Source organism: Ambystoma mexicanum, chromosome 5p (genome assembly GCF_040938575.1).
Source record: "Ambystoma mexicanum isolate Mex_15411 chromosome 5p, UKY_AmexF1_1, whole genome shotgun sequence".
NCBI classification, from domain to species: domain Eukaryota; kingdom Metazoa; phylum Chordata; class Amphibia; order Caudata; family Ambystomatidae; genus Ambystoma; species Ambystoma mexicanum.
This window is the reverse complement of record NC_090930.1, coordinates 157,224,812-157,239,825: the sequence shown is the minus strand read 5'-3', so window position 1 is coordinate 157,239,825 and position 15,014 is coordinate 157,224,812.

The window sequence follows — 15,014 nt, the reverse complement described above, 5'->3', positions numbered from 1 at the left end:
CTTGGACATATAATCGTCCTTGGAAATACGGTACATTGTCTTCGATGGTGTACTGGTCACCTTTTAACAGATATTCCTGTTGTGTTGATTGATCCATCAGGGATTGCAAACTGGTTCTTTGGTCATCCACACATGTGGTGAAAGCTATTCTGGTGTGAATCCTTTCCTCAGGAATTATGGCCACAGGGTCGGATGCTGTAAAAGCCTCTTTTTCTTCACTCATGTGTGATAGAGCGTCTGCTTTCCCATTGTGTACTCTTGGTCTATAAGTGATAATAAAATCATATTCTGTGAAAAAGAGAGCCCAATGAAGTTGACGCGAGGATTGTGCTTTGGCGGTTTTCAAGTATTGCAAGTTGCAGTGATCCGTGATGACAGTGGCCGTATGTCTCGCCCCAAGAAGGTATGTCTCCAGGCCTTGAATGCTGCTTTAATCGCCAGTAATTCCTTATCTGTGATTGCGTAGTTCAACTCAGGGGCTGAACATTTGCGGGACCAGAATGCGATGGGGTATAGTTGTCCTGTTTCAGGGTCTCATTGTGACAATACTGCTCCCATGGCTATTTTTGAAGCATCTGTCTCAACGATGTAAGGTAGGTCTGGTCGTGTGTGTCGAAGGACTGGTGCTGTAGTGAATGCTAGTTTCAATTTCTGGAAGGCTTCTTCAGCTTCTGTCGACCAAAGGGACTTTTAATTTTTCTTTAACAAGGAGGTAATTGGATGTACAATTTGTGAAAACCCAGGTATAAACTGACGGTAAAAGTTGGCGAATCCGAGGATGCTTTGCACTCCTTTCGTGGATGTTGGTGAGGGCCATTGGAGGATTGCATCCACCTTTCGTGTATCCATATGTACACCTTGTGGTGTGAGCATAAAAACAAAAACACTCAACATCGGTTACATGGAAAAAACATTTTTCCAACTTACATGGTCTTCCATGGAATTTGAGTAGATAAAAATGTTGTCAATGTAAACAAGAGCGCAAACGTCTAGTAGTTCACGGAGTACATCATGCATAAAGAATTGGAACGCCGCGGGGGCATTGCATAGCCTGAAGGGCATGACTTGGTATTTAAAGAGGCTGTACTTCGTGCGTAAGGCCGTTTTCCACTCGTCTCCCTCTTTTACTCTTCAAGATGCTATGCTCCTCTTAAAACCAGTTTTGTGTAGATTTGAGCATGTTTCACTTGGTCCAGGAGCTCTGGTATGAGTGGTAAAGGATATCAATTTTTTACTGTGATCTGATTGAGTCAATGCAATGTCTTAAGTCCCCCTCCTTTTTAGGCACGAAGTATAAGGGCGAGGAGGCAGGTGACTTGGACGGGTGAATGAAACCGCTCGCCAGGCACTGATCCAGGTAAGTTCTAATATGCTTATTTGCCCTTTCTGTCAGAGCGTAAATTCGGCTGCAAGGGATCTGGGCTCTGGGTACAAGATCTATTTGACAATTGTAGGGTCCGTGCGGGGGCAGAACGTTGGCTTGCTCTTTTTTGAAGACATCCTGGTAATCTTGGTATTCAAGTGATAAGGAGCTGATGAGGCCCAACACGATTCCATTCTTCGGTTTCAGATTGGTGTCATCTTTTTAGTAACATGTGTAGGCACAATCATAAGGAAATGTCAGAACTCGTTTTCGCCAGTCGATCCTAGGATTGTGGGTCTCCAGCCAGGGCATTCCCAATATCATCTGGAACTGAGGAGTACCGATGAGATCCAAAGTAATGTCCTCTTGATGCCTGTCCTGATACAGAAGCTTGACTTTCTCTGTGTATTGTGTCACTGGGCCGGATGATAGCTGAGAACCATCCACGGCAGTGATGTTTTCCGATTTCTGCTTCTGTCGGAAACAAAGGCCTATTCAGAGAGCCAAATCTTGGTCAATGTAGTTACCCACAGCTCCACAATCAATATATGCCTCCAAGGCATGCATTTTTGATGGTTTCTTGTGATTCACCAAAAGCACTGGAAGGACTAGATGTGAGGTCTCTACGGATTACTTTTTCATGCTCGACAAGCGGACCCCTACACTTGCCAGGCATTGGCGTTTCCCAAGTTCTGTTCTTCGTCTTTATCAGTTTTGTCTGTTGCCCCAACCGATTTCTTGGGTGGTTTCACCAGGCAGTCACGGAGGAAGTGACCTGCTTGTCCAAAATATAAGCAAAGCTGTTGTTGTCTTCTTTTTTCCCTTTCTGCTTTGGTAAGGGGACTTCGTAATCCACCAATTTGCATTGGCTCAGACTGTTCATGTGGTTTAGTCTGATTCTCATGAGGTCGTATGTAAACTGACCATCCCTCTGACCTTGCTCGATCCATTTTCCGATTCTGCAACCTATGATCGAGTTGCACCGTCAGGTCTATGTAGTACGCACACCTCTGAGGGGGATTCACCACTTGCGCCAACACATCCTTAATTCTCCACGTAACCCTTGATAAAAGAGTGTAGTCCTCTTCTCTTCTGGCCAGTTGATTGATGATTCAAGGTTGCAATATAGATTAATAGATCTTGACTCCCTTGTCTGAGTGACAACAACTCATTGTCCAGAGCTGGTCCTTGAGTATGACGGGCAAACAATTTCTCCATCTCATGTTGGAAATTCCCAAAGTTCTGGAGTAAAGAGTCTTCTTAATTTACCAAAGGTATAAACCAGTCTGCCGCACTACCTCCTAAATACGAGAGTACAAATGCCACTTTGGCTTGGTCATTAGGAAAGGCTCCTGGTCTGCATAAGAAATGAAGACGACATTGGTTCATAAATACAGCGAACTTGTTTGGGTCGCCGATGAAGCGTTCGGGAGGGGCTAGAGGCACTGCTCCTGGAAGAAACACCTGAACTGGTGTTGATTGTTATGCTGTGGAAGAATGAGAAGAATGGGTTCCTCCAGGTAGTGGAACCTGTCCTGCTTGTGCTTGTAGCATTTGTTTTGCCAATTTGTCAGTTCTTTCTCAAGTTACAATAAGATCCCTCCATAATGCATTGGGTTCCTAGCTTGAAGCATGTACTTCATCCCATAATTCCCCTAGTAAGAGGGCTAACTGATCTGTTTCTGAAGTTTCCATAACGCCCAGGCAGAGAGTATTAGAGGCTTTGCGTTCTGTTACGCTCACCTGGTCTGTGCGGAGGCAGTGGGGCACGGTTGCAGCCGTCCCTGAACTTGAATCACCCCTTCAGGCCTCTCCCTCAGTAGAAAAGCTATGAGCAGTGGTACGTGGTGATACTGCTCCTGCGTGGATATAAGAGTGTGTGAGTGTGCCAATCTGTGATTGTTGTACCTCTCGAACCCTTCACCCCAAAATATGGTTTCTGTGAGCATACGCCGGCCCATAAATCTCACCTGTGAATTATGGAAGATAAGGTCTCCGTCCTGCTATTTCTGGCATGGGCGCGTCGAATGGGATCTAGTTCCTTCACTGATCCCTGATAAGGATTAGTCCAGTCCAGCTGCAACTATGCTTCTCCTTATGATTGGTAAGTACTTCTTGAGCTCTTGTGATGCTGTTCGTTCTGTTTAATGTCTTTATATGTTGCTCCTATTTATGCCCGCAATAATGTCTCTCTTCTGTTTTCTTCCCTTAGATGGCAATGCGGCCTCAATGCAGCTGTGAGACGCGAGACGCGGCCGGATGGAAGATGGATGCTACCGCAATGTTCGACAGCAGGTAAGTGATGGTTTAGGGAAAAGCATGAAGTATGGCGAAGCACAACCTTAAACGGACTGTTTTTTTGATGTCTAACCTTGTCTTCTCTTTTTCCTTGCAGGTGCTGCTGTCGACAATGGAGCGTGTCGTGCTGCGGTGCCAAGATGAAGGTCTCTTCGCGTTCCAGAAAGTGTAAAGATGAATACTTGGTTCGCCGAAGAGATGTACAGGTAAGAACAGCTTCCCCCAGTTGGTAAGTATGCTGGCAGGAAGCAGGATGTCCAGGAAGCAGGATCTTCAAAGGTAAGTCTGACCTCAGGCGACAGTGAGCGTTACGCTACTTGTAAGTGCAGAATAACGTGAAGCGTCTGTCTTGAGGATCGCAGCAGCTTATATTGCTGAGATCGTGGGCACCCCCATTAGGGCTGGCTTACCAGCCACCCCCTGCCACTCCTAGAGAGTGAGCATGTGGGAAGACAATCCATTAGCAGCCACACCCAAGAATACACTTGGGGCTGCTTAATGGATGGAATGCTCACGGTTAATGCATCCTGCTTAATGGATGGAATGTTCAAGGTTAATGCATCTGAAGTGCTATGCCCATATTAAAAGCTTTTTGGTGTTAAATGGATGTTCTTGTTTACTTTTGTTCATGAGCCTGGCGCCAAAGGCACCAGGACAGTGTCCACCCAGGTCTCCTGGGCATGCGACCCCTGCATGCCTGTGCCTCTAACTTCATGACCATAACAATACGGTTCTAACTTTTGCAATCTCTTGCACAATCTTAACAATGCGTGCTATGCGAAGGCCCAATTTTGGAAGATCAGGCACTATGGGATTCAAATGTTTGACAATGTTCACACCTTTGGTGAAGTGGTGCAGCCGAGATTCTTTTATATAAACGGATTGGAATGTCAATTTCTTAAGGGCCCTGTACTTGGTTGTTACATTGGCTTTAATATGTTGACTCTGACTTTGCAACACGTTGTGCGGTACGACAGTTGCAATATTGTTGGTAAATATTCTAAGGTGCCAATGCTCACTGTGTAAAAGATGCTTTATACTGAATCTATATTATTTATAGTATTTTTAGTGACACTGCGTATACCAACAGATGGATGGCACAGCCGGCAGAGTCTCTGGATGTGGATTGTGGCAGCCAACAACCAAGAGCCGTTGGATTTATGGTAAATGATTAATCTAACACAACGTGTCCCATATGGTTTAGGGGCCCACAAGACACAAGGATGATGGGGGCCAGCCACAGTTTCAGAACGACCTATGTTGTCACATTAGCATGGGTGAACGGATGGGGCAGTTCAAAGATGGAGATAGTTTTTTCTTTATTTCTCAATGGAGCTCAGCCATTGGTGTTGCAGGGAAGTCGAGGCTTATGGATGCAGGTCCAAGGAACCGCCATGGATTTTGCTGCTCTGTTGTCGCAAGGGGTTATACTTTTGGGACAGCGCATAAACAAAGGCTAAATCATGGAAAGCTATAGATAGTGGTATTGAACGCCAACCGGCGGTGCTGGGGTGTGTCGGATGCCACAACAGTTTTTAAGTGTGAAGCATTGTCCTATAGGTTTCAACCCCTCACTATTTTACAGCACCCCTGCTGTCTCTACCTTTAAATCATCTAGGTCACAAAGGCAATGTACCCATACTAGCTGAGTGTCTGAGAGCTGGTTGTTTGAATCTACATATTTATTCTTCGTTGCATTACAAATTTTGCTCTCTACATTGATCTGATTGTGCACAATCTTTTTTCGTTTCTGCTTTAAATATGTCCTTTTACATAAATAACATTTTTTGTTGAAAATCATAAAATGGGCTGGCTCCTCATTACGTGTTGCTTTTTATTATGTATAATAACACCCATAGTGCTGGTTGATTTTTAAAATGTCATTCCATTCGGAGGTGTAACGCTAGGATGTGATGGGGACCAGCAATCCGATACGGGCTAAAGAAACAGTTTCTATGTTTTTAATCACACATTGTAAGTTAAGACACAGAGTAGACCGCTGTGGCAGTTCCAGATGCTGGCTTTCACAGATGATGCTACAAACTCTTGTCGACCATTTGTCTTAATATTTTCCCAACAGCTTCATGCTTCGCCCCATAATAGCTGAACATAAAGACACAAAATTGGTGTTATGAACAACACATTTTTATGAACATTTCAAACAACAATTTATATTCAGATTTTATTAACAATAGTTTCTCTTGGCCTACTTGTATTTAAAATAAACCTTTATTTTTCAAGTACTTCTGGGTGTAAGTGTTTCTTTTGAACCATATGTATGCTATACGTTTTTTGTACTTTCCTACAGTCGACTCTCCCTCCTAAAATAGGCCTGGCTGCTCTGTTTATGCTGCCAAATGTTCTTAGGTAGTACAGCCTTATACTAAGAGTGGAGTTTTGTGCTGCCTCAGATACAGTTTTATGAAACCCTTAGTTGGACTTTAGAAAGCTGTCGCTAATGGGGATGCCACTCATTTCTTGACATTTTAAAGTGCCTCCCATATGTGAATTTGAGATGTGCTTTGAAATGCCCAGAAACATCCCCTTATTTGCGCAAATGCACAAAGTGGGAAAAAGGACATCTGAATGGGCACACATAACATGCGCTCATACAGATGACTTTTGTGAATTGGGCTAATACTTTGTTTGGCCCAAATGAGCAAATGCACTAGCACATTGCACCAAAAAAGCTTTGAGATTATGGCCCAATATGTGGATTTCCTCCGAAAATAACCAAACAGACAAAAAGAAAAGGAATAGCACCAGATCTAGATCTGGGGAAACACGCATATTTTAATGTGGACCCTGGGAAAGCTTATAACAGAATTGAGGACAACCTAGTGCCTACAAGGGAGTCGATTTGGTTTCTGGTTTTCAGCATATTCAAGGCATTACTTCGTAAGTTATATCTATTTTTTTTTATTTATTAAAATGATATAGTTTATTTCTAAACTTTTAATGTGTCTACATTACATTCATGATTGTCAATCTGTACATATAAAAGAAGAAGAAAAAGCAACAAAAAAATCATTTTTATTTCATTACGTCCTCTTTGGTAATATTTCTCCAAATCTGAATTATCGTATAAGTCATTTTCTTGTCATTTCCTGACAGTATTTGATCCCATCTTTCCTTTATGTTCAGCTGCAATGTGGATCGCAAAAACATTCTACTGTAGAGTTTTCTTTTTTCCATCAGTTCTTCACATTCCATTAGGACATGGAAAAGAGTTTCAATTTGTGTTTGTTTCTTGCAGAATCTACAGAAAGCTTGTGCGTTAGAGATTTGCTTGATTTTTACAAGCGTTCACGTGTAGGAAGAAAGTTGAGGAGTAGTCGCAGAAACAAGTCTCTGATATGCTTGTCAGGAAAGAGTTTCAGATAATTTGGCAAATGATTGACAGGCCTTATCTCCATATTACAGTTGAGATTCATGTGATATTGCATCTTTAGTTGGAATGTGAGGATCCAGTCATTTTGCATTATTCTTTTCTTCGCATGCTGTGGACGCTGAAGCAGCATTTCTATTGAAATGTCTGCCTTCTCAAGGTGTTCTTCCATTTTGTTTTTCCAGTTGTTCTGTGTTTGTTTGTTAACTGTGGCAGCAGGATTCATACACAGTCTCTCAATAGCTGGGATATGTTTGTCACTTATGATTTTCCGGAATAGGTCAAGCTGTTTCCATGCCACGATGGATTGCAGTGATTGTGTTGCAATTTCGTATCGAATCCTAGCCATGGGGAACGACTGTGGTAAAGCTAAAACCTTACGCCAAAAGATGGCTTCCTGCTGTTGCCATATCTCTGTGTTTAGGTTTAGCATTGTTTCAGCACCATAAGCTAGGATTGCTACGACCTTTTGACGAAAAAAGTTTATAGCTGGTTGCAATGAGAATTTCCCATATTTTCTATGTATAAAGGCTCCTTGTCTGGCTAGAACGTGGGCTTTGGATTTAAGGTCGATACTCCATTCAGTTTCGACTTTGGATTGATTCACCCAGACACCTAGGTATTTGACTGTTTTGACCTGAGTTAATTTATTGTTCTGTAAGAACCAGGTAAATTGCGAGTTCATCCGTTTCTTCGTTAATGGCATCATTTGTGTTTTCTTTGTGTTAATTTATACAGGGTAATTCATAGATTTCAGCGCAGAGGCAGTGCACGTGAACAGCGCAGAGAGCTAGCGTGCGCCAGCGTGTGTCAGCCGTGTGCTCTAAATAGCATTCTGGCGCTCCGCGTATTCATGGAATATCAAAGCCATTTTGAGCGCTGGCGCAGAGAACATCCCGCAGCGCCAGTTACGCCCCCAAGAACGCCCCTTGCCCAAGGATAAGGCATTGAAATCCCCAATGCAGCGCAAAGGGCCACGCTAACCCTGCACCAGTTCACAGGGCCGGGACAGTGCATTTGGGGGTGCGCGGGAAGTTTCACACGCGATAGGCGTTGGGTACGTGTATATCGGGGGTGTGCGTGAAGTATCACACGCGATAGGCCTTGTGCGAGCGGGGTACGTGGATTCCGAGGGGTGCGCAGGGAGAATCACACGCGATAGGCCTTGTGCTAGCGGGGTACGTGTATTTCGGGGGTGCGCGTGAAGTAACACATGCGATAGGGCTTGGGCTAGCGGGGTACGTGTATTCTGAGGGGTGCGCGGGGAGAATCACACGCAAAAGGCCTTGTGCAAGTGGGGTACCTGTATTCCGAGGGGTGCGTGGGGAGAATCACATGTGATAGGCCTTGTGCTAGCGGGGTACGTGTATTTCGGGGGTGCGCATGAAGTAACACACGCAATAGGGCTTGGGCTAGCGGGGTACGTGTATTCTGAGGGGTGCGCGGGGAGAATCACACGCGATAGGCTTTGGGGAGCGGGGTACGTGTATTCCGAGGGGTGCGCGGGGAGAACCACACGCGATTGGCCTTGGGGAGCGGGGTACGTGTATTTCGGGGGTGCACGTGAAGTAACACTCGCGATAGGGCTTGGGCAAGCGGGGTACGTGTATTCCGAGGGGTGTGCAGGGAGAATCACACGCGACAGGCCTTGGGGAGCGGGGTACGCGTATTTTGGGGGTGCACGTGAAGTAACACACGCGATAGGGCTTGGGCTTGCGGGGTACGTGTATTCCGAGGGGTGCGTGGGGAGAATCACACGCAATAGGCCTTGGGAGCGGGGTACTTGTATTCCAAGGGGTGCGGGGGGAGAATCACACGCGATAGGCCAGCAGGCCCCGACTCATGTCCCCGCACCCACTCACCTGCCCAGCAGTGACAGGCACCTGCCAGCAGGCCCCGACACATGTCGCCCCACCCACTCACCCACCCACCCAGTAGTGACAGGTCCCTGCCAGCAGGCTCCCGACTCATGTCCCCCTGCACCCCCACCCACCCAGCAGTGACAAGCATCTGCCAGCAGGCCCGACTCATGTCCCCCTGCACTCCCACCCACCCAGCAGTGACAGGCACCTGCCAGCAGGCCCCGACTCATGTCCCCCCACCCACTCACCCACCCAGCAGTGACAGGCACCTGCCAGCAGGCCCCGACTCATGTCGCCCCACCCACTCACCCACCCAGCAGTGACAGGCCCCTGCCAGCAGGCTCCCGACTCATGTCCCCCTGCACCCCCACCCACCCAGCAGTGACAAGCATCTGCCAGCAGGCCCGACTCATGTCCCCCTGCACCCCTACCCACCCAGCAGTAGCAGGCACCTGCCAGCAGGCCCCGACTCATGTCCCCCTGCACCCCCACCCACCCAGAAGTGACAGGCACCTGCCAGCAGGCCCTGGCTCATGTCCCACTGCACCCCCACCCACCCAGCAGTGACAGGCACCTGCCAACAGGCCCCGACTCATGTCCCCCCACCCAGCAGTGACAGGCACCTGCCAGCAGGCCCCGACTCATGTCCCCCCACCCACTCGCCCACCCAGCAGTGACAGGCACCTGCCAGCAGGCCCTGACTCATGTCCCCCTGCACCCCCACCCACCCAGCAGTGAAAGGCACCTGCCAGCAGGCCCCGACTCATGTTCCCCTGCACCCCCACCCACCCAGCAGTGACAGGCACCTGCCAGCAGGCCCCGACTCATGTCCCCCCCAACACCTCATGACGATCCACAATCATGGGCCTAATGGCCACCCAAATCACACCCTACGCCACCCCAGTCCAAACACACGACCAGATATTACATCCACCCCACAATGAAATCCCCATCACATGATACATCACAAATGGCAAGTATGCACGTCAACATATTTCCGTCACACCCACACAATGGGTGCATGTGATTGAGAAAACACACATTGTGACATGCATGAAACCAAAGAGAGAATACCACACATTGAAGTAGGAAATACAAATGTATTAAACACAAAAGCAAGGGAATTAAATGAAACACACAAAAATGGAAATAAATAATGAAAAGCTGCATGTCCAAAATATAATCAGAAATGCATGATAGCAAAATCCAAATCAATCCAAAAGCACGTGTCCAAAGTGTCAGTCCGGCAAAACAAATCCAAAGTGCAAAAACAAGAAAAAACCATTGATCCATGGAAAAAAAGAAATAAGAAGCCAAATCCATTGACAAACTATTTACAAAGTACAAATCCAGGGTCCATGTGCCCAATCATTGAAATGAAACCTATAAAAAAAACCTACCTAATGAAGAACTATATACAAAAACGTGGGCATTGTCCAAGCGCCCCAAAATAAATAAAAACAGAAAGGAAACCTAACACTAACTATATACAATGGCGGCGGCAAGTCCTACGGCTCACCCTGTGATGTCCCGGGCCAGGGCATCATCGAACTCCATTTCGATATCCCGGAGGCGGGCCTCTGCCCTGGCCCCGAGGTCTCTCAGGGATGCAGTCATGGCCTGTTCCAACTCCCTGCGAGTTGCCTCAAGGCACTCAGCCCGCCTCAATGCCCGGCGCATGGAGAACGCCACCCTGACCATGGTGAGCCGAGCCTCTTCCGTCCGCCGCCGCTCCGCATCTATCCGCTGGCCCAACCGCTGCCACACAGAAAACACTCCCATTCCAGGGTCCTCATGGCCTCCGGCCGATGCCTGCCCCTCTGATGTTGATGGCCCCGAGCCATCATCGCTTCCACCTAGAGCCTGCTGCTGCTGTCCATGTGCCCTGCCCGATGATGCCGGCACATCCTCCATGTGCTGGTCTCCAGTTGGTGGGGTGTCCACCCCTGCTGGACCTGCGACTCCCGACTGTGGCAGGGAAGGGAGCTCCACCAAGCAGGGGGCCCTGGTGGAATCTGGGCTGGAAGACGGCAGGGAGAATGACTGGCGCATAGTCTCCACAGAGGAGGAGAGGGCCGCCAGAGTGCTCAACACATGTAGGAACCCTCCGACCAGGGCCCCTCCCAACTGTGCCACGTTACCACGCAGCTCTTCGTGATGGCGTGCATGGTCCCCCCAGGAAGCACCCACATCATCAAGAATGACACACGTGCAAAACACGACAACAATCAGGACGGAACCCATACGGTCAGGGGTCTGCTCGTCCGCAGGTAGTGGAGTGCCAGATGATGTGGGCCTCCCTCCTACCTGTGGAGGGGCCTGGGACGGGGCATCCCTGCTGGTGCATGGTGGTGCAGTCACAGGGTCAGGGACAGTGACATGCACAGGCCCCTCCGCAGTAACCTGTGCTGCCTCCTGCCCCTGGCCATGGACTGCACCACTTGCACCAGTGGTACTACCCCCACCAGGCCCCATGTGTGGCTCAGTAGCGGCCTCCTCCTCCTCTGTGGAGACCACCAACCTGGATGTCTCTGCATCGTCTTCTGCCATCGCAAGTCCCTGTGGGGGCTCACCCAGCCCTTCCGCTACAGCCGTAGTGGAGGCATCTCTGCCGCTTTGCTCCACAGCGCCGTCTCTGCCCTCTTCCTCACTCGACGCTGCGTAGAGGGAGACATAGAACACAAGCATAAGGGTACTGTACAATAGTCCCCTAGACAGGAAGCAATAACACATTAGTGGCACTGTCAACCGTCACTTCCATCCTGTCCCTCCACAACACATGGGTCAATGCAGGCAACACACATGTAGAAACAGAAACGGCGCATGCAATCAACATCAGCATCCATGTACAAGGGCCTCTATTGACAGAAATGTTGGGTTCAAACTCACATGCATCATGGCTCATACTGATCCCATGCACACACATCACCGGAGGGTCATGCATCAGGGCTTGTACACCACAGACACAGTGGATACAAGGATGACTAGACTGCATAAGTGAATCAACAAATCATCTCGGACATGTGTCGTGCATCCATGGCGTTTAAAAATCACACACACACGCTGTTCACACACACGGACATGTACACCATACATGTACATGAGAGCAGCACCCATCTCTCACACCCCATCCATGTCCAAGAACAGAGACAGGCATGCATTCATGTGTGCATTCCACATGCTGCTCCCCATGTCGCATTGGAATACATGCACCATCCATGTGGTTCACGCATGACTGGTTTCACATGCATTACCATGATGTCCCTGCACACACACATCCATATATGGCCTATGTCACACATACAGGTAATTAGCTGACTACCAGCACACTGCAACATGCCCTGTTTCACACAGCAATGCATGGCCACTAACCGCTCAACTCCAGACGGGTCTGCCTCTGAAGGATCTGGATGCGGAGCGCTGGGCTTATGTGTTCCAGGACCCTCATCTGGATGTTGGTCAGGCTGACCCGGCACCCCTCTACATCCTCTGCCTTCAAGAGGCACCAGGCCTTGTTTAGGGTCCTGGACCTGAAGTCCTCCCAGCGCTTCTGGACGTGTTTGATGTCGCGGGTTGCCACCCCCTTCGTGTTGATGGCAACCACTACGTTCTCCCAGATCCTCTCCCGTCCTTCCTTGTTGGCGTGCAATGGTGTGAAGAGGGCATCATAATGCCCCAGAACTTGCTCCACCAGGGTACCAACTTCCTTATCGGTGAAGCTGGTAGCCCTCTCCCTCTCTGGCTGGGGGTCGCCAGTGGTCTCGGATGGTGTTAGCCCCGACATGGTGACCCCCGAGGGAGGTGTGGGTGGGCAACTGGGTCCTGGGGCTGGACTGTGGAGCGATGGTATCCCAGTCGGGAGTCTTCTGTTCCAGCAGGGGTGGACACAGCAACTGGACCCCTGCAGATGGCTGACGTGCAGGCACCAAATAGCAGAGCACGTGGGCAGCAGGCAGGCAGCAGCAGATGGCAGGTAGGAGCGTGCTCAGGGCTCTGGGGGGCAGGAAAATGGCCTTTTGGGCAGGAGCGTGGTTTTCCATGTTGGAGGAAAGGGCCTTAGCGCGTACGCGCCTAAGTGATGTTGCACGTGTGGGCTGGCTCAAAAGGCACGCGTATGACGCCATTTTCTCGTACATGCTTTTTGTGGAGAGCGAGCGGGTGATTCTTGTACTTCTTGTCGGTTCACACGCGATTACTTCACAACGGTTCCAGTTCGTACTCCCTGTTTACTCAGACAGCGTTCAATTCTTCTTTTGGCGGGGGTGTTGCCAACGCACGTCTTTTTCACGTTCTTTTTCCAGGCAGACAGTGAGTCGTGCATGTATTTTCCAACTGTGGTTGCCCCCGTGTTTCGTGTACCCCTTCAGAGGTCATTGTAGGCTGCGTGTATCATGCATACGCTTATTTTTGTGTTTCTGGGCGCCACAGCATAGTGCAGGTTCATTTTTCCATGCCCGTGGTCTACCAGGGGTTGCGTGCACGTTTAATATTGTTTTCGGGGTGCCTGTGCGTTACGTGACCCGTCATCTTCCCCCAGGGGTCACAGACAGCCTTGCTAGAGCACTAGGGTATGAATCTAGTACCCTAGCCCTTTCACCCCAATTGCCCAGGACAATTGTTAACTGCAACTCCCATACGCACAACAACATCAGTGCCATGGTTGGGAGGTGACCAAGCAGAAAGGGAGGCAAAGGTGGCCGAGTTCAAAGAGGTGTGCGCGGTAGGGGATGTGGCCAGGATGTGCAGGGTGGCCCAAGAGGCCAGTGTGTGGAGGACCAATCGGGGACACCTATGCCCCCCCAATGTTTGGGGGAAATGTAGCTGACACCATCCCAGCTCAGCCCTTGGTTAACAGGCCCATATTGTCAACTGAAACGGCACAGGATGACTCCCAGGCTGATTTCCGTGTCACCAAGTCTAAGCCACGTGTGGCGGTGAAATTTGCTGTCACCAGGCCACGTGGATCTGGGGCAGCAATGTCATCTGCTGCCCCAAGTAGCCAGGGTGAGGAGGCTGCAGGGGCAGCTGCAGCTCAATCCACCCCAGCTCCGAGTCGCCCAGCCGGGACTGTGTCGGTCCAAGTCCATCACACCGAGGTTGGTCCTGCCAACATCACCCTGCAGCCAATGCCTGCAAGGAGACCTTTGGCCATTGTGCTTTCGGAAACTTCCAGTGCCCAGTCCACCTGCGCATCTGCCCCTACCAACCAGAGCGGTGTAAGCCACTCAGGGTCCGCACCACCTTCCAAGAAGAAGAAGGGTGCTCTTGCAGTACAGGCTGGGACCCAGACATGGCTACACACTCCGGCACGTCAAGGAAGCCTAGTTTCAATGACGCCGAACTAGATGCACTTGTGGCCTATGTGTTGGCAAATAGCTGCGTAATGGTGATGACTGCAGGGTGCAAGACTACGCCTGCTCAACATAGGGCCCACTGGCAGACCATCGCGGACCGCATTAGTTCCCTTGGGTTTGTGAAGCACACATCTGATAATTGCTCTAAGCGGTGGAATGACCTGAAACGCAGAGCAAAGAACAAGCTGGCTTCCAATCATGCCTCTACTCTGGTGACTGGTGGTGGGTCTCCACCAGAGGATGACCAACTCACTGAACATGAGTCTGTCTCTGGAGGGTTCATCACAGAGGATCAGATCCGAGGCGTGGGAGACCTACCAGATCTTGAAGTATTGTCCGGTGAATGCCCATGCATGTGTGTGCAATCCATGTGTATGTTGCTTGGGTGATGTGTTCTGATTGAGTGCCAGGTGAGCCTGTGTAGTCATGACTGGTATGGGTCACCCATGTGGTCCCTCCAAACCATTCCCTGGACTTAGGTTTGGGTATGACAGTATCCCTTCTGACCACAGTTGCAAATTTGCACCAGATTACTGCAGTTGCCCTTCAACTGTCATCTTGCAACAACATTGTATCAAATGTTTTCCTGTTCATTCAGCCTGATTGTTTTAATCCTTGCCATTTTTACCACACATTCTTTAGCCGTACTGCCACAAATGTAACATACTTCTGTCATAGATTACACCCCACAATGGTCCACATTTATTACCTTGCTATGGGAATGATTTAACCATTCAGGCAGATTTAGT